The sequence below is a fragment of the Aedes aegypti genome, chromosome 1 (genome assembly GCF_002204515.2).
Source record: "Aedes aegypti strain LVP_AGWG chromosome 1, AaegL5.0 Primary Assembly, whole genome shotgun sequence".
NCBI classification, from domain to species: domain Eukaryota; kingdom Metazoa; phylum Arthropoda; class Insecta; order Diptera; family Culicidae; genus Aedes; species Aedes aegypti.
Window position 1 is genome coordinate 264,294,438 of NC_035107.1, and position 18,941 is coordinate 264,313,378.

The window sequence follows — 18,941 nt, forward strand, 5'->3', positions numbered from 1 at the left end:
GGAGAGATGGCGAGCGTCGTTGCGACCCAGCATGTTTGCAATCTCGCCGCGAGTGAGAGGGGCTCGCTTTGTATCGGACGATCGGATTAGGCTGGTGGAATTGGTAGGATGTGGGTGATGAAAATTGGTTTGAAGCAAGTAGGGGGGGTTTGGATAGCAATATCTGGAAATTTAAGTAGGTAACTCGTTGTAACTTTTACCAATTTCTATGTGATTCTTCATTGCTCTTTTGTCATTAATAAAGAAAATTGGTACATTTTTCAATACATTTATTTGTATTGTTTGATTGAATGTCTCTTTAACTTTCTTCAGCTCCAAGAACTATTATTAATTGGGATAGAAGTAAAGGGGTGTAAGTCTGTTTTTGAGAATAAACTAGTTTCAAGTTTTTTTTTTCAGCATTGTTCCATTATATTCAAATAGTATGGGGACCAAAAACGCTAGCCAATATTATATTATGTTGTTTGACGGAAAAATCACATAGAAGTACCTTTGGCAAACTTGGAATTAGTAGAATTTCTCAGATAACATAACTGAAAACCGACCAAACTGTCACTTACACTGCTTTGTTCAAACTTTTCGTTACGAGATCTGAAAGTGTCCGGAATATGAGGCAAAAGCGAGGAAGTGTCTGGAATAAGAATCATGAAAAGGCCACACATTTTGATTTATTTAAAATTATTCAAGTTGCAGAAACGTATTCTTTATCCACCATCCGAAAGTTTAGGGCTCTCGACGCTCGATAACGCTATAGAATCATACAAAATGATTTATTTTGTATGCTCTATGCTGTGTTATTCTTCACTGAGGCCTTAAGTGTCCGTAATATGAATCAAAACGGTATTTTTCACTCAAACAATTTTTGAACGATTTCGGAATTACAAACAGCATGTCCGGACTTGTTAAAAGTATAGATTTTGGACCCCCGCCATTTTTTATCGTTTGGCGACAAAGTCCACGAGACTGGTTGTATAATATGCTTTCCCCTATTCTAATTAATCCATTGACAATGGAACCAAAGAAACTCTACGCTATTAATTCAGAAATTTGAAAAAAGTTTTTGTTTACAATTGAAAAATTTCAGACGGTTTCAATTTCTGTGTGTAACGTGTTGTAAAGGTTGCATGGATGAAACGATTAAATTAAATTATTTTCAGATTAAATAAACACATTTTCCATGTACAAACGGTTGATGCAAGTACAGAATAGCCTTAACTTTCCACATGGCATGCGAAATGAGTTTGTCTTTCGATTCAAACTGGGAAATTTGCAGGAAGACGGCCCAGAGGGTCCAACATATATAGGGGTCCAATATATATTGGTTACCCTATATCCAAACATCTAATGCAAACAATCTAATATTTTAAGAATAACATGTCATTGCTTTGAGTTTTGTAAACAAAAAACTCTATTTCTGCTCTAACGCGTTGACTAGACTTAACTATCAACGCATTGTCAAAAAAATACATTTAATAATCATGAATTTTGACTCACAGGCAAAAAGTTAAAAACAGATTTTAAGTTGTTTTTGTTAGAAGAAATTTTGAGTGTTGTCCGAAAATTCTATTTCTGCTCAAACATATTTTCTAAAGTTCTAGAACTTCAGTCAAATTGATGTCAATAAAATCGCATGTCATCGCTTTGAATTGTATTTTATAACCAAACAGTTTCAAATAAAGAGTATTTATTATTATTCCTTAGTAAAATAAATTTTGAGTGTAATCAAAAAACAATATATTTCTGCTAAAATGATTTCATTGCATTTCTACAATAACTTTCATGGCAAAAAAAACTATATGTCATCGCTTTGAATTTCGTTTTATTGTTGAATGTATTTTCCAAAATGCAAGGAAGTGTCTATTGGTAAATAACTCTGGGTAGACGCATTTACTAGGAACCATTTAAAATGTACATTAATCTTGTATGATGCTTGGTTCTGTTGCTGAAATCGCTTCGAAAACAACAAAGTTGGATTTCCGACTTTTTCAGGGGGTTGGATGTGCAGAGTAAGGTACATTTGATCATGCTGCGGTGCCACCAAATATAAATACCACTGAGTGGAAGATATCAGGTCTTTAAAAAGTTTGTTTATAGTTTAAAATTGATAAAATACTTCCAAACAGTTTTGATAGTTTCTCACGCCCTTGATTATTTTTTTTTTGAAAGTGTTCCCAAATTGAGTTATTAATTACATAAAAAAATAACTATTATTTAAAGAGAAGAGTAATCGAAAGCCTCCTTACAAATCAAACATAATTTGGTCCAGGAATGTACCTACATTTAATTCATCACAAAAAATCTTGCCTTGAAGCATCTTGTTGTGCATCGACTGCTTCAGAACACATTCATAGAAATATGTTTTATGTTTCTTCAGAGAATTGTGACGAATATCCACTAGAAATTCTGACTTTAATTAGTGACACACGTTTGTCATCTGAAATGAATGCGCATTTTCTGTCAAATGATGCTTTACGACGCCTTCGTGTCTTGCTTTGGGCTCTTTCTGTATCCAGCGCTCGTAAAGGTAAGGCGTGATTTCTTAAAATCCATAGGGTGTTTTCTTTTGAGATACGCTCTCTGTTTTGTAAAATTGATTCAACCAAAAAGTACCAATTGGCCTAAATTTTTAACTTAAAATTCCACTTGCTTTTACTTAACATGGTTTAAGCGGTTTGGAAGCTTCTGCTCCAAGTGCTCAGATCAGGATCAGCTCAGTTTTTAATAGTTCAGTGACATACGGCAACCTTCTTTCATGCATAATTTCAATTTGCCTTGGAGTAACTGCATGAATTCTTTGGGCACTACTGATAATGTCTTTGAAGATCTTCATCGGGTTATGAATCACGGTTTTGAGCTTATTTGCATACACAACACTTCATTTAAGTCACTGAATAGTCGTGAAACTTAGCTTTATTTTGATCTTAGTATTATGACACAGAATTACAAAGTGATAACGACAAATGATGTAGACGTCTTGATTTGCTGATGAGATAATTGATACTGACCTCTCGTTTAGTGGATTAGTTGTGATTCAGGCCAATACATGGATACGGCTTGGAGGCTTTATCAGTTCATGCTCGACTCTCTCCACTATGACTTGATCATAGCAGATGTAGACGTGAATGAGATAGATTGGTTGTACCTACATTGACTGTTGATGTGATGTTGATTGGTAACTGCACAGACTGAGATCGCAATTTGTTGTTGGTCGTGTTAGCACAGATACAGATTTCTCGCGCAGGTTATAATCCAACACTAAGTATAAATTTTCAACTTGCTAAGAATCTGTATTGACAATGACAATGACAGTCAGAAAAAGAGAAAATTATTAAAAATATGAATTTCCATAAAATAAGAAATGGAATTTAAGAGGGCGACTTTCAGTTTGTAGAAATTTCTTGAAACATATGCAATATGGGTATTTTTGGAACGAGAGCGATAAGTAAATATGGCGAATATGGCGACAATATATGGCTTTGAATTTTTTGGAATAATGGGTCCCTTATTGAAAGGCGAATATCAATGATGCCATTGTGGAATTTTGACGTCTGACGCAATTTAAGAATCCAAGATAGCTACTTCCAGTATGTAAAGTCATTTGAAACCCACGTAATGTTGGTATTTCTGGAACGGAATCGATGAGGAAACACCGGAAATCGATGTCTGGTGCCATTTCGTAATCCAAGATGGCGACTTCCGATTTGTAAAAATCACTTGACACCCATCTCATCGATCTCGTTTCAAGAATACCGTGCTGCATCAATACCCGGACACTTAAGCTGTCACAAATGTTTAATCCCCAGTTTCAATCAATTTCTTAATTTTTTTAAATATTGTTATGTAACAAACAGTTTAATGATAGATCTTAGTGAAAATGATGAATTTTACGACAAAAATTATTATTATGTCATGCAAATTGTTAAAATACAGAAGCTTGTCTTGTCCTTAAATCCAGACACCTCATCAAGTCTTGTTTATAAATCCGGACACTTTTGAATCAAAATCCGGACAGCTCTATTTTAACGAGGAATTATCAAATTAAACCATGTTAAGGTTTTGAAACTAACAGAGCTTAAAACACTTTCAAGAACCTAAGCAATGCGGGTGCCATATAATCATTTTAACATTTAAATGTAAGAGAAAATTGTGGTTTGATCTGAAATGCGTGTGGTACGGACTGCAACAATTACTGATTCATTCATTTTTCTGCTTAAAACGATGCACTGAATTGTTCTTGTTATTCATTTTACATGTTTAAAACATGTCAAAAGCTTCCTTTTTAATATCAGTTGGAAACTATGTTCCTACACTATCAAACTACACGATATAAAACCAATGTCCGGATTTCAATACACTTGATTCCAATGCCGGACAGCTCGTTTTAACTGTTTTAAATATACGTTTATTTCATTTTTGTGAAATGTGGTGTCACTGAATTCTTCAACTATCACTTCGTAAACATTTTTCAGGAAACACTACACGAATAGATTAATTTAAATGCATTATAGTTTGATAAATGTTGTGGATGCATTCGTTGACGCAATCACAAAAATCACTTGTACCGCGAAGAAAGAGCATTCAACTGAAGTAAAATTTTATTTTTGTGTTATTTATAAATTAGCAATGGTAACTAGAATATAAATGAATGTTAAATGATCAGCTATGTTCATAGAAGAAGCCAAGAACTGAAACTTACATATTAATATTTAATTTAGCTCTTAATTAATGAATATTACAAGATTGTCCGGATATTGGTACCGTCCGGATTTTGATTCACCACGGTACCCATATTGCATGGGTTTCTAGTGTTTTTCGCAAACCAGAAGTCGTCATCTTGGATTCCAAAATGGCATTGGACATCGATTTCCGGCATTTCCTCATCGGTCTCGTTACTGAAATACCCAGATTACATTGGCTTTTGTGGATCGCCATCAGAGTAACGGAGAGTAGGTTAAAATTTAAAACGTAAAAAGGAGCAAAATTTTGATTTTTTGTAATTTTTGAAGCGTGAAAAGAGGGAGCGTAAGTTGCGATCTGGAGCGGATTTGTTCAAGGAAAACGTGTATGCTAGGTGCTATTATTTGAGATTACATATGCTAGAACAACATGATAGCATTCAAGAAATCTGCCTTGGTGTACGGGTATTTCTTGAACAAACTTCAATATGTGATGAGCGATAATTTGGTATTCCAGTAGATAACCCAGACTCTCCTATAAAATCAATTGACCCCTTGCGTTGTTTTGGTTACTTGATGACACTTTTCTCATTCATGCTTATTCTGCAAGTCGAATGAATCAGTCAACTTTTCTCACCTAAGTCGACTCATCTAACTTCACACGATACACAGTTTATGTAATGTACAATTGTCTTGATTGATTATTTTCGATTCAATTAATTATCTACTTATTATCAATCGAAATCATCAACTTCGTATTCAAAGCCACATGTTTGCCCAAGAAATGTAATTTTCCTGAAAACTCACAAAGAAAGGTTTGATATTACACCACGTACAACTCGGCCATTTTCCTCTCCTCTAGTCATACTTTTTAGAACGAAACCTCGCATATTTTGTATGGATTGTTACGCTTCGCTGAAACTCCTCTAAGAGAATGATGTAATTTAATTTTAGAGTAGTTTAATAAGTTGGAAGTCGATGACTTGATAAAACGGTGCAACTACTAGTTTTGACATCCTTGCAACAGAATTTTCTTGGCCTGCAATCGGATGTTTTTCACTATCTCCATCTCTGAAGTCTACGTGAAAGAAAAGCCTTCCTTTTCTTCAGGCCTTCAGCTATCGCGCGTGTCGTTGTTGCAAGGATGACAATTATTGATACTGAGCTGACTCTATGAATCATTATCGATGGATGATTTTATATGAGTACAACCCCCCTACATTGTGCGTCAGACCAACACACCATGCGTGGCTTGTGGTGACGTCCACGATGTAAGAACGTATAAGGTTTACGAATGCAAAAATTACAATCTTTGAGATCGCTGCTGGAGAAGTTCTCTTCGAACACTAAGCCGAAATGCAGGCTACGTCCCATTTGGAACGTAATTCCACGAAAGAAAACGAACAGAAACCCAGCCAGTTATAATTACCAGCTGATTACTTGTTTACGTCGCTATAAACAGTTCGGACAACAGATGCAATCTCCCAACCACACAATTCGGCACTGTCCCATGATCGGGGCTCATGGCCTTTTGTGTGTGGTCACGGCGGCCAGACCACACGACGCACTCGTTTGCAGTCACGTACGCCATCATGCGTGTGCTGCTGCTGCTGTTGGTGCTGTTGGTGACGTGTGTAATTGCTCTTTGCCATCAGCAACACCACATGCACCGTTATCGTTCGACCAAGACCTAGACCGCATGGTGGCCAGACCCAGCGATTTGTTGGTGGTACTACCGATTTTCGGTTGACAGGATGATAATTAACTACTGATGTTCGGAATTTTCTACCGAAAATCATCGGGTTTCGAACGTTTATTTATAATGAAAATAAACAGTATCTCTAAATGTGTATTTCTAAGTAATCCAAAACTTCAAACTTTCGAATTGTTGTTTCCTTTATTAATTGATCCAAGATACATGAATTATTTTCTATATTTTATTAAATTATCAATCATTTTATACAAGATTTTCTCCCGGAGGTTTTTAAAGAATTTTTAAATAATATTCCCTAGTAATTTCATCTAATATATAGCCATACAGTTTTCCTGAGATTTTTCCTCAAGCATTCCATTATAATATCACCAAGTATTTCTTTTTGCATTGTTTATAGGACACTTCAAGGGGTTTCTCTAAGAATTCCATCAGAGAAACTTCAAAATGAAATTCCAAGAAAATAACAAAAATAATCTCCAGAACATTTCAAATCCAAATACTTCCAACATTTTTAAGAATTTTATCAAACTTTCTATCGAGGATTTGAGAAGAAATCAGGAAATTATTTGAAACAATCCCTGGAAAAATCTTTCGAAAAATATCTTTAATATTTCCCCTACGATTTCCTGAGCCGTGAAATTTATTGATCAATTTGTGATGAAATTTCCGGAAAATCCATTAAGAATTTAGACTAACAAAGACTAAACTTTAATTTTGTCGAGAAAAAAAAATATTTTTGGGAAAACCTCCAATTTGTATTGGAAAAATCTTCTTAAAATTATCTTTGATGTTTCCCATGCAATTTATCCAATTATTTTCCCAGGGGTTTCTGTTAAATTGTGCTAGGGATTTCAGAAAGCATTTCTTTGGAGCTTCTGTAAGATTTACCCCGTCAATCTATATGCATCTAGGAACATTTCCATCAAATGGAAAATTCTTTGGCGGTTTTAAAAAAGTTTCTGTGGCTCATTAGAGAAAGTTTAACCAAATGCTGACAACAAGAGCTGACATATGTATTTACTTCGTTGACATACCCTTCCATTCTTCCAAATGTGCAATGTCTGGTCCTTAATCTAAAATAAACGAACCTGAAATGAGAGTAGAAAAATACTGGCATTAGATAGGTAATGTTTCAGCAAAATTCTGTTGAATAAAGAATGTATAAGATGTTTGCTTTTTCATAATTTAGGCGAAAAAAAAAGTGTTATGTGGTTGGTTTTGCATTGTTGTGAAGTTGGCCACCTTTATGGCTTGAAACACGAGTAACGTTAGTAATGTTAACTGTAGAACATAGAGATGGGCAAAACGGCTCATTTTAGTGAATCGGATCTTTTGAACGGTTCAGTGGCTCAGTGACTCGCAAAATAAGAGCGAATTCTGTTGCGCGACATGCGTCGTACCATTCATATTCTTTCGCTCTCTCATTCTTCGTACATTCTTTCTTGAACTCAAGATCTTATTCGGCCGATTTCTCCTACCCGAGCCAAGAGGAAGAAGTAACATGTGCCATTTCCGGGGGACGGACCTGGTGTAGTGGTTAGAACACTCGCCTCTCACGCCGAGGACCTGGGATCGAATCCCATCCCCGACATAGTCACTTATGACGTAAAAAGTTATAGTGACGACTTCCTTCGGAAGGGAAGTAAAGCCGTTGGTCCCGAGATGAACTAGCCTAGGGCTAAAAATCTCGTTAATAAAGTCAAACCATGTGCCATTTCCGTGGGCATTCCCTCCATCTTTCATCTGCTTGTATGTAAGTGAGCGGAACAAATTAGTTGTTTGGCTCTTGGAGAGCGGAGCAGCAGTAAACTGTGTTTGTATGTGTGCTGTGGCGCGCAAAGCAAGACACGTGTCGTGCGTTATAATAAAGCCGAGATACGAACGATGGAGTATAGAGGAAATATTGTGTATTTCTTTCACTTCTGGGGTGCGAAGTGTGAAAATGTGAATAAAAGTGCGAGATTGCATCGAATCATGTTGGTGTCTTCAAAGCACTTATTCTTTGTAGTGCAATGAATAACCCCGCTGAAGACACCGGCTAGGTTTAATGCAATCGCGCACTTTTATTAGCGTTTCCGCACTTGCAAAAAACTTCTGCGATAGCCCAGTGGAGAAAGAAATGCGCAATAATTGATTCGTTCTTTTTCCTGGTCACTTTTTGTCTGACCCGCGTTGATCAAATGAACCGACTGTCGCCCAAAAAGAGCCACGGATCACTCGTTATATTGAGTGATCCGGATCTTTTGAACGGCTCCGGTTCTTTTTTCCCATCTCTAGTCGAACACTCAACGACTGACTTTTCCATAGAAATGAACTTTAAAAAATCATAAGTAGGCCAGTTATAGACCGACTTTTGATCTTTTGGTCGCAATCAAACCGCATACTCTTCAAGATTTGTTATGTTCTGGAAGAAATGGGATTGGCCACTTGGTTCTTGAGTTATTATGGGTCACGTAGATTGTTCAAGATTAACGGTAAGTTGTGTACTTTCTATAAGTTAAAATTTTGCCAGAAGGTCAAATAAAATTGTTTCTCATCTTCTGGCTATTTCGGATACCCGGTCACCTGGCACCGGTTCCTGAATGTACCTAAAGAGGACATTTTCTGAAACTTAAAGAATACTGCCGTGTGATGGCTCAAAATGTCAAAGACCAATATGAGCTTCTGGCCACATCCGGAAACTCCGGAATCGGTTTCGATAGAGCAATAGTGGGACAATTTTATAATCAAATTATCTCATATCGTGCGAGGGCTCAAAAATCGTTTTTTTTTTTATCCTGGACATCATAGCTAAAATGCTTTGGACAAATATGAGCTTTTGGCCACAACCCGTAATCAATATTTCAGGAGCTCCGAAGGAATGCAAAGGGGAAATGCGACGGAAATTCTTAATAAATTGCGGATTAATTCCCAGATCAACCCTGGAGTATTTCCCGAAGGAACTCTGGAGTATTTCCCTGAGCAAGTTTGAAGAAATTATCAGAGAAACTTCTGGAAGAATCCTGGAACAAAATCTGGAGGAGCTGCGAAGGAAATCTGAAGGAATTACCGGTGGAGCTGCGAAGGACCCGAGGAACTCTGAAAAAGAAAATGCTGGAGGATATCTGAGAAACATCCTAGAGGAACTACGGAGCAATTCTTAGAAGAACTCCGAAGAAATTCCCGGAGGAACATCTAGTTGTAGCATTAAGGAGACGAATTTATGGAAACATTTCGGATCGATTCTCGGTGGAACTCTGAAGGAACTCCCGAGGAATTGCTGGATGAAATCCAGAGGAAATGCTGAAGGAACTCTGAAAAAATTTCTGGAAGAAAGGATTTCTTGGAGGAACTTCGGAGGGATTCCATTGACGCTCTGAATGAGATTCGGAGGATCTCTAGGAGAATCTTTAGAGAAATTCCTTAAGGAACTCTGAGGGAATTCCTGAAGGAACTCGAAGTGAATTCCTGAAGGAACTCGAAGGGAATCTGGGGAAATTCTCGGAGTAACTCCATAAGAATACAAAGTAGAACTTCGGCGGATTTCCGGAAGAGCTCCAATTCCTGGAGGAACTCAGTGGAAATTCCTTGAGGAACTCTGAAGATATACTTGAAGAACCACAATAGGAATTCCTGGAGGAACTCCGAAATATTTACTGGAGGAGCTGTGGAATATGGAGCAACTCTGGGAGATTTCTCTTGGGAAATCTAGGGGAATTCTTTAAGTAACTCCATAAGAATACAGAGTAGTACTCCGGAGGATTTCCGGAGAAGCTCCAATTCCTGGATGAACTTCGTGGAAATTTCTTAAGGAACTCTGAAGATGTGCTTGGAAGACCTCTAGAGGAATTCCTGGAGGAACTCCGAAGTATTCACTGGAGGAGCTGCGGAATATTTTCTAGAGAAATTCCTGAAAGAGCTATGAAGGAAACCTTCGAGGAACTCTGGAGAAAATTTTTGGAGAATCTACAGAAGAATTTCTGGGGGAACTTTAAACCATTTCTGGAAGAACTCCGAATGAATTCCTGGAGAAACCATGGAGGAACTCCGAAGGAATTCCCGGCAAAAAAATCGAAAGAATTGCTGGAGGAATTTCAGGAGTAACTCTTGAAAAAGTCCTGGAGAAACTTCGAAAGAATTACTGAAAAAACTCATAATTCTTGAAGAAACTCTGAAGCAAATCCTGGAGGAACTCTGAAGAAATTCTTGCTGGAAACATAGAAACTGTAGAAACTTAGACGGAATTCCCGAAGAAACTCCGCAGCATATCTTGGAGGAACTTTGAAGAAATTCTTGCAGGAATGCTTGGAGTAACTCTGAAAGAATTCCCACAGGAACTCTGGAAGAATTCCTGGTAGAGCTGTGGAGGATCTCCAGGAGGATGTCTGGAGGCATTACTGGAGGAACCTCTGAAAACATTCCAGGAGAACTGGTCCGGAAAAACTTTCCAAAAAATGTTGGATGAAATCCAGAGGAACTCCAGAGGAATTTTTGGAAGAACTCTGAAAGAATTCCCGTTGGAAATTTAGAGGAAGTTACGAGGAATCGGAGAATGAATCCAGAAGAGTTGCTGGAGGAACTCTGGAAGTATTCCTGGAAGAAAGAAATTCCTGGAGGAACTTCCGAGGGATTCCAGAAGGGCTCTGAAGCAGATTCGGAGGAATTCTAGGAGAAACTGTGAAGAAATTTCCAAAGGAACTCTGGAAGATTTCTCGGAGGAGCTCTGTGTGATTTTTCGGAGGAAATCTAGGGAAATTCTCGGAGTAACTCCATGAGAATAACGAGAAGAACTCCGGAGGTGCTCCAATTCCTGGATGAATTCCGTGGAAATTCCTTGAGGAACTCTGAAAATATGCTTGGAGGACCTCTTTAGGATTTCCTGGAGGAACTTCGAAGTATTTACTAGAGGAATATTATTTTTTATGAGCTTCGTAGCCGTGCGGTTAGTGTCACCGAGGCATTTAGTCGCATGGTGCTAAGGAGTGTGGGTTCGATTCCCGCCTCTGGTCGAAAAACTTTTCGAGAGGAAAGTTTTCCGACTGTGCCACAGGGCGTTGCATGCTAGTCCGTTATCTAATGTAATGCTTTCTTCAAAGGGCGAATAGCTCACTGGAAGCATTAACGGGTAGGTTCTCTTTAATATTTTCTGGAGAAACTACAGAGAAATTCCTGAAAGAACCATGGTGGAAAGCTTTAGGAAACTCTGGAGAAAAATTTTGGAGAATCCACAAAAGAATTTCTCGAAGAATTTCTGAGGGAACTTTGAGCAATTTCTGGAGGAACTCCGAATGAATTCCTGGAGAATCCATGGAGAAACTCCGAAGAATTTCCCGCCAAAAATTTCGAAAGAATTCCTGGAGGAATTTCAAGAGTAACTCTTAAAGAAGTCCTGGGGAAACTTCGAAAGAATTCCTGGAGAAACTCATAAGGGATTATTGAAGAAACTCCGAAGCAAATCCTGGAGGAATTTTGAAGAAATTCTTGCTTGAATGCCTGAAATAACTCTGAAAGAATTCCCGGTGGAACTCTGGAAGAATTCCCGGTGGAGCTCTGGAGAATGTCTGGAGGCATTACTGGAGGAACTCTGAAAACGTTCCAGGAGAACTGGTCCGGAGGAACTTTCCAGAAAATGTTGAATGAAATCTAGAGGAACTCCAAAAATTTTTTTTGAAGAACTCTGAAAGAATTCTCGTTGGAAATTTAGAGAAGGTTACGAGGAATTGCTGGATGAAATCCAGAAGAATTGCTGGAGGAACTCTGGAAGTACTCCTGGAAGAAAAGAATTCCTGGAGAAACTTCGGAGGGATTCCAGAAGGGCTCTGAAGGAGATTCGGAGGAATTCTAGGAGAAACTCTTGAGAAATTTCCAAAGCAACTCTAAGAGATTTCTCAGAGGAACTCTGTATGATTTTTCGGACGAAATCTAGAGAAATTCGCGGAGTAACTCCATGAGAATAGAGAGTGAACAATTCCTGGAGGAACTATGGCGAAAATCTGAAGGAATTCCTGGTGGAGCTCCAACTTCCAAAGGAACTCCGTAAAAAATCCATGAGCAACTCTGAAGATATGCTTGGAGGAACCCGAAGGATTTTCTGGAGGACCTGCGGTATATTTTCTAGAGAAACTCCAGAAAAATTCCTGAAGGAACTATGGGGGAAACCTTTAAGGAACACTGGAGATTTTTTTGGAGAATCTCCAAAAGAATTACTCGAGGAATTCCTGGCAAAGAGTTTGAAAAAAATCCTGGAATTTCTAGAGCAACTCTGAAGAAATTCTTGCAAGAATGTCTGGAGTAACTCTGGAAGAATTCTCGCAAGAACTCTGGAAGAATTCCCGGTGGAGCTCTGGAGGATTTCCTGGAGGATGGCAAGGATGGCAATAGAGTTAAGGCATATGTTTAGAGAAACTCCGGATATATTCGTGAAGGAACTATGGAGGAAATCCCGGAGGAACTCCGAAGAAAATCCTGGTGGATCTCCAAAGGTATTCCTGGAGGAGCTTCCGAAGAATCCATGAAAGAAATCCGAAGGAATCCCCACTGGAGCTCCGAAGGAATTCCCGTCGTATTCACGGGAGAATTCTTGGAGGAACTCTTAAAGACTTTGACATAAGACGGATTTCACGCCAACTCGACAAAGGGATTGGCAGCACCCCTTCAGAGTTCAATGAAACTTTCTGGGTGTGAAGACTATGTGAAACTAAGATAATTTACATACTTTGTTTTTTCAAAATCGATCTAGACTAACATTTGGAAAGGGTCAGTTTTTTTTTACTTTTTTTATAAACCCGTATAACTCGAAAACGGCAAGACCTACTAAAAAGTGTTGTATGGGGGACTGTCGTGAAATTCCCTGACGTTTTAGAAAAAAATATTTAAAAAATAAAAACACATTTTCTACACTGAAAAAAATATATTCAAAACTTTAAAGTCGATTTAAAAAAACGGCCATTTCAGATTTTGATCATTCTTAAGCAACAAGTTTCGTACTCAAATTTACTAAAAGTCGTCCATACATTGCAAATTGGGCATATTTAAGAGAAAAAAGTTTTTCTAACATCGAATTTTTTAAGTCCAAAATTAATTTTTTATTTAATTTTCATTTCGCTTTAAATAGTATAGTCTGATCATATTTTCAGTTTTAATCACAAAATAGATTATATTTGTTTTATTGGGAGTAGTTAAAAGAAATAAAACGAAATTATACAGTTTTCAATTGATCTCGCACCATACCGCTTATGAGAAAATCAACTCCTTCTAAAAATCCGATGGGTTTTTTATGGTTGGATAGATATCACAATAATATTTAATTTCTTATTTGGTCAAAGCCAATCTTAAGAGGTGTCTGGAAATATTATGCTTATGAAAAAAGTCGTGGTTTGTTTTTATTTTTATTATTGCTATATATTCTAAAACGTAGTATCTGCACATGAATATTTACATTATTTTTGGGCTTTACTGAATAAATTGAATATTTTTGGTTCATCCTCTGAATTGGTATACCGTTTGGCTGCAATTTGTGTATCACTAATAGGCATAAAACAATGATATTTTTGTATACCAGGGACAGTTTTAACCTTATCAAACAATTCCACCAATTCCTCTGACATTTTAACATATTGTTCATTAGATTTATAACAGAAATTTAATTTGGTGATACATGTATCAGTTTGTTTCACTACCCAGTCGAATAGTTCTCGCGGAGTTGCGATTGTGTTTCCATAGTATTTTGCAAGACTTGCTCTTTTTGCCATTTGCTTGAGAGTACCACCAATAGCGTCACAGGGGCCTTTGCCGTGGGATGTGGCAGAAAGTGCCACTCTGCTTCCAATCCATGTATTTTCTTGAACATTACATAAGCTGGCATTTTTTTTTTTATTTTTATAATGAGTTGCAGCTCCATCTGATTTAAAAACAACTTTTGATTTGTTTAACCAAATTTATCAATTTTGAAATAAATAGCTGAACTGCTACTGTGTCATGGGTCTGATATTATAATAAAACTAACATTTTCCAATTTATTATCTTTTTTATGGTAAATCTAGAATTGGTGTATCACTGCTTGGGAAGTATTCCAGTGATATCCTTGAGCAGCGTTATAATTTTCAGAAAAGTTGCTAATTACCAGTATTTAACCTTCGTCCTTGACGCTTTTTTGTCTCTTTTGTTTCGTAGAAAAGAAGATTGTTATTTGCAAATAAAATCATGAGTTATGAGCTTATCAACTTTTTTTAGGTAGATAACAATACAAACATATTCATTATTTCTTATTCATCTGGCGTTTAAGGCAGGTACGTTTAGTAAGTTTTTTTTTACACAACACTTTATCTAGAAGAGAATTTAATGGGATATGGATAAGGTTGTTACTTTTCTATGTTTGCAATACTGTTGTGATACCTTTCGAACCATAAAAATCCGACGGATTGTTAGACGGAGTTGATTTCCTCATAGGCAGAGGCGAAGTCCATTGATTGCCATCATTTATAAAACATAATCACTGTATAAATCCGTTTTTTAACTATTCTCAATAAAAAATACAATTTATTTTCTGATTCAAACTCATTTATCACTTGAAAACACGATCATATTTGACAGTTTAAAACAAAATCTTTGAAAAAAAAATTCAGTTTTGGACTTGGAAAACTTGTTTCTCTAAAATATGCCCAGTTTGCAATGTATGGACGACTTTTAGTAAATTTAATTGCGAAACTTTTTGCTTAAGAATGATTAAAATCTGAAATGGCCGTTTTTTTAAATCGATTTTAAAGTTTTGAATATTTTGTTTTTCAGTGTAGAAAATGTGTTTTTATTTTTTCAATATTTTTCTCTAAAACGTCAGGAAATTTCACGACAGTCCCCCATACAACACATTTTTGTAGGTCTTACCGTTTTTGAGTTATACGGGTTTATAAAAAAAGTAAAAAAAACTTTGACCCTTTCCAAATGTTAGTCTAGGTCGATTTTGAAAAAACAAAGTACGCAAAGTATCTTAGTTTCACATACTTTTGACATCCAGAAAGTTTCATTGAATTCTGAAGGGGTGCTGCCAATCGCGTGTCGAGTTGGCGTGAAATCCGTCATAACAAACAAGATCAAACTGTTCATTTTGTTCAAGTTCCGATATGTCTGATTTCTATGCGCAAAACTTACGATTTGTGAAAATGTCATCGTGTCAAATGACATTCAATTCACAGTTTTTTTTGTGTGTGTCTCGTGTTCATTCTACCGCTAGAACTCTGTGTGAGAGCTAAGCGTAGCCGATGAATGCAGAAAAATAAAATGACTACTGACCATGGCAACAAAACGAACGTTGCGCAAAGTTTACAACTCTGGTTATAACTTGTTTTACAGGATTATCATGAAAGTTCACGTGCCATGTAAATTTGAGATTTTTTTGCTTTATAGTTAAAAGAAATGCCAAAAATGTTTTTAAATCTATGACAAAAGGTTGGAAGACAAAAACGTCGTAGAGACATTGTTTCTGGACAAAATACCGTTTGCAGGTATCTTAAAATTGACTCCTGGAAAAGACCCTAGGGAACCCTAGCGAGAATAACTGTTGTAATCTCTAGGGAGACCTCTGTAGAAATTTCAGAATAAATCTTTGCAAACGTATTTTATTATTTCCCTCAGGATACATTGGAATTCCTCCAATACACCCAAAAGTTGAAACTGTCATTATAGGCGTTTTCTGCGTCTATTGATGGCGGAAAAGTGTTCTTCTGAGCGACATGACGTTTTTAAGCGTCTATTGATAGGCAGATAATCCGGTCATTGAGTCGAGCAGTTTTTATGGTACAAATGGGGAAGTACAACTTGATATGCTTTTTGCACCACGCATACCAACAAGCGGGTTTAGTGCCGTGGTATAGTATTTGGTTCTCTCGCTCACAGGGATGAGAAATGTACTGTAGCAAACATTTACCACCTCGACATTCACATTTTTCTACACGACCATCAAACTCTGAAGCAAACCATGACCGTTCAAAACAAAAAAATGTCACGGCTCTTCAAAACTGTAATCTTCTTCTTCGCAACGTTTTTTCAAACCCGAATGCGAAATGACTCGAGCACAGTGGTGACACGATTTTTTCGGTTTTCGAGGTTTTGCATTTTTGCTCGATAAAGGCAGCATGAAATTGAACTTGTTTATATGTATCGCAACGGAATGATTGTGCTCTTGCTGTTAACGCTAATAGATATCAATTAGTTGAAAACACAAGCGAAATATTAGCGATTGAATTATTTTACATTTTTTCCAATCATTCACCTCGAGATAGCTGCCCGAAAACGGTCATAGTGGAGAGACAAAAACAGTCAAGCAGTGTGTGAACCGTTGGCAACGCAACACCTGATGGTATTGATGCTGCTTCTGCTTTGTGTTTTGGTTGACTGGCAGAATCGATGAAATGTGGCAAATTGTGATCACAGTTCTCAAGCCTGCTCGCTCATGACCATGGATCGATCCTGGTTGATGTCGCATGTGTATTTATTTTTCATGTGCGTGCATCACCAACACATGTATTAAAAAATAAAACTTCCACACATATGCCTTTTAAGTGCATGTATTGGAAGTATGGAAATACGTAAAAAACCGAAAGGGTGCAAACCAGATTCGAACCATAATCATCGGATCGACTAGCACACTATGTATCTACTGCTCCAAACTTTCTACTGAAATGATGTGTAACCAAAGTCGATCTGGTTTTACGTTTCATATGCATGATTGCTCATGCTATTGATAAACATGTGAACATGTGTTATCCCCAGCAAAATAAAGATATACAGTCAAGTCTCCTTTAAAGCGTTAATCATCGTATGTTGAACAAGTTTAATGTATATTCAAAATAATTTATCACCTACCAGAGTAGCCACATTCTCTATTGTAGAACTTACTTGAGGACTGTTCATTTAATAAAGTGGACACCTTGTGCATGCTATATCTTTATAATATATCAATAGAATCGTAATCAATTTTCTGTATACAGTATCGTTCGACTATTTTATTATTGCACGATGGTGTTATAACAAAAAAGCCATCAAAATAATTATAATTCACACGAATAAGGAACAATGTTTAGAATGGTCAAAGATTGGTAGGTCTGGAGCCAAGTATAATAGTTGAGTATACCAAAACACAATTCATTCATAAAAATTCGGATTTTTGGTATGTGAAAAATATTGTTTAAGTTTGAAGAACATCTTTTCTAGGAAGTTTTTGTCGAAACTTCTTTGTTCTTCTTTGTAAGATCTTATATTTCCATATAAGAGGAAAATAATAGTATTACGATGCACAGAAAACCGATTATGATATCATTGATAAACTAGCTAACCCAGCGTGGCTAGTCACGTTCCATAAGAATTTTCAAGCAAAAACCTCTTTCAAAGATTAATAATGTTTATGTTCAATTGCAAAATGATAACATGGACAGAGAAATTTTTCTGTTGATAAATATGCCATTGGTGTATGAATAATAAGCTGATACACGCATGATATTTATAAACGCAAAATCGCCCAAATTTATGCTAAAACCATACTCCATTGTTATAGTGCCGTTATTCTGATCTGAAATAATTACAGCCTTAAATGCTGTTGTGAAATATTTCAAAAGTTCCAGAAGCTTCTATAAATTAGAGAGAAGAATCTGACTGAAAATTCTAGAATATTCTATTGAATCCCGATTAACCAGAGCTACAATTTCTGTATAGATCTTTGTATATTGAACCTTATATTAAATGACGAAACCCGTAATGAATCACATTTTCAACTTGCATCGGAATTTAAGTGCGGTCGAACAGCATAAAGTTGGTTTGTTTACAAATAACGGATATATCATATTAAAACTTTAATTTCAAAATTGGATCCATAAATGAACCTTGACACTTGAGATCATGTTTGACGTTCGCTTAGTCGACAAAAATATCACAGGGGTTTTAGTTTTAACACTGGGGTTGTTCCTATCTGACATTTCGGAAGGGACACGGAAAACAAAATACACCCAAAATTTGAGTTCAAATCAAGGAGTTGACAAAATCTGGCCTGAACGTAAGCGTTTGGCACTAAAATTGGGACATGGCTTTAGGACCCTATTGTAATGTTGTAACATTCAAATGGACTTTTGCAGTGCTCTTAATTTGACTGTTGTTGTGCTCTTAAATTGCTGTTGTATGCTGCTCAATGAAACCTTTCAAAGCGTTACTGACAGACAGAAAACTCTGGGATTTTATATACATGATAAAAAAGATATAGCATAAACAAGGTGTCCTCTTTATAAAATGAATAGTCTTTAAAACATGAAAACTCTGTGGAATCTTTTGCTGGTGCTATTCAAAGAAAACAAGATCACGGTTCTACTTTCACATTGATAAAAAATATCGATCCAATGCTGATGAATGCTACCCAGAATGAGTCGATTATAAGAAACCGTGCCCCATATATGGGATTAAATTTTAACCATGGTTTTAGTATAATAGTAAAAGAGTTTTCTATAGATAAATCGATCATTTTGACTCAAGAACAACTTATGCAAATTGGCTATGAGTTTTTGCAAGCAATTTATTTTGAGAATTATGGC

The 18,941-nt window shown here is 36.7% G+C and overlaps 1 protein-coding gene across 1 annotated transcript in view; it reads right to left on the reverse strand.

Moving 5' to 3' along the window:
- Positions 1-18,941, reverse strand: part of LOC5573635 — an 84,909-nt gene that overhangs the window by 35,066 nt on the left and 30,902 nt on the right. The window lies entirely within an intron of this gene.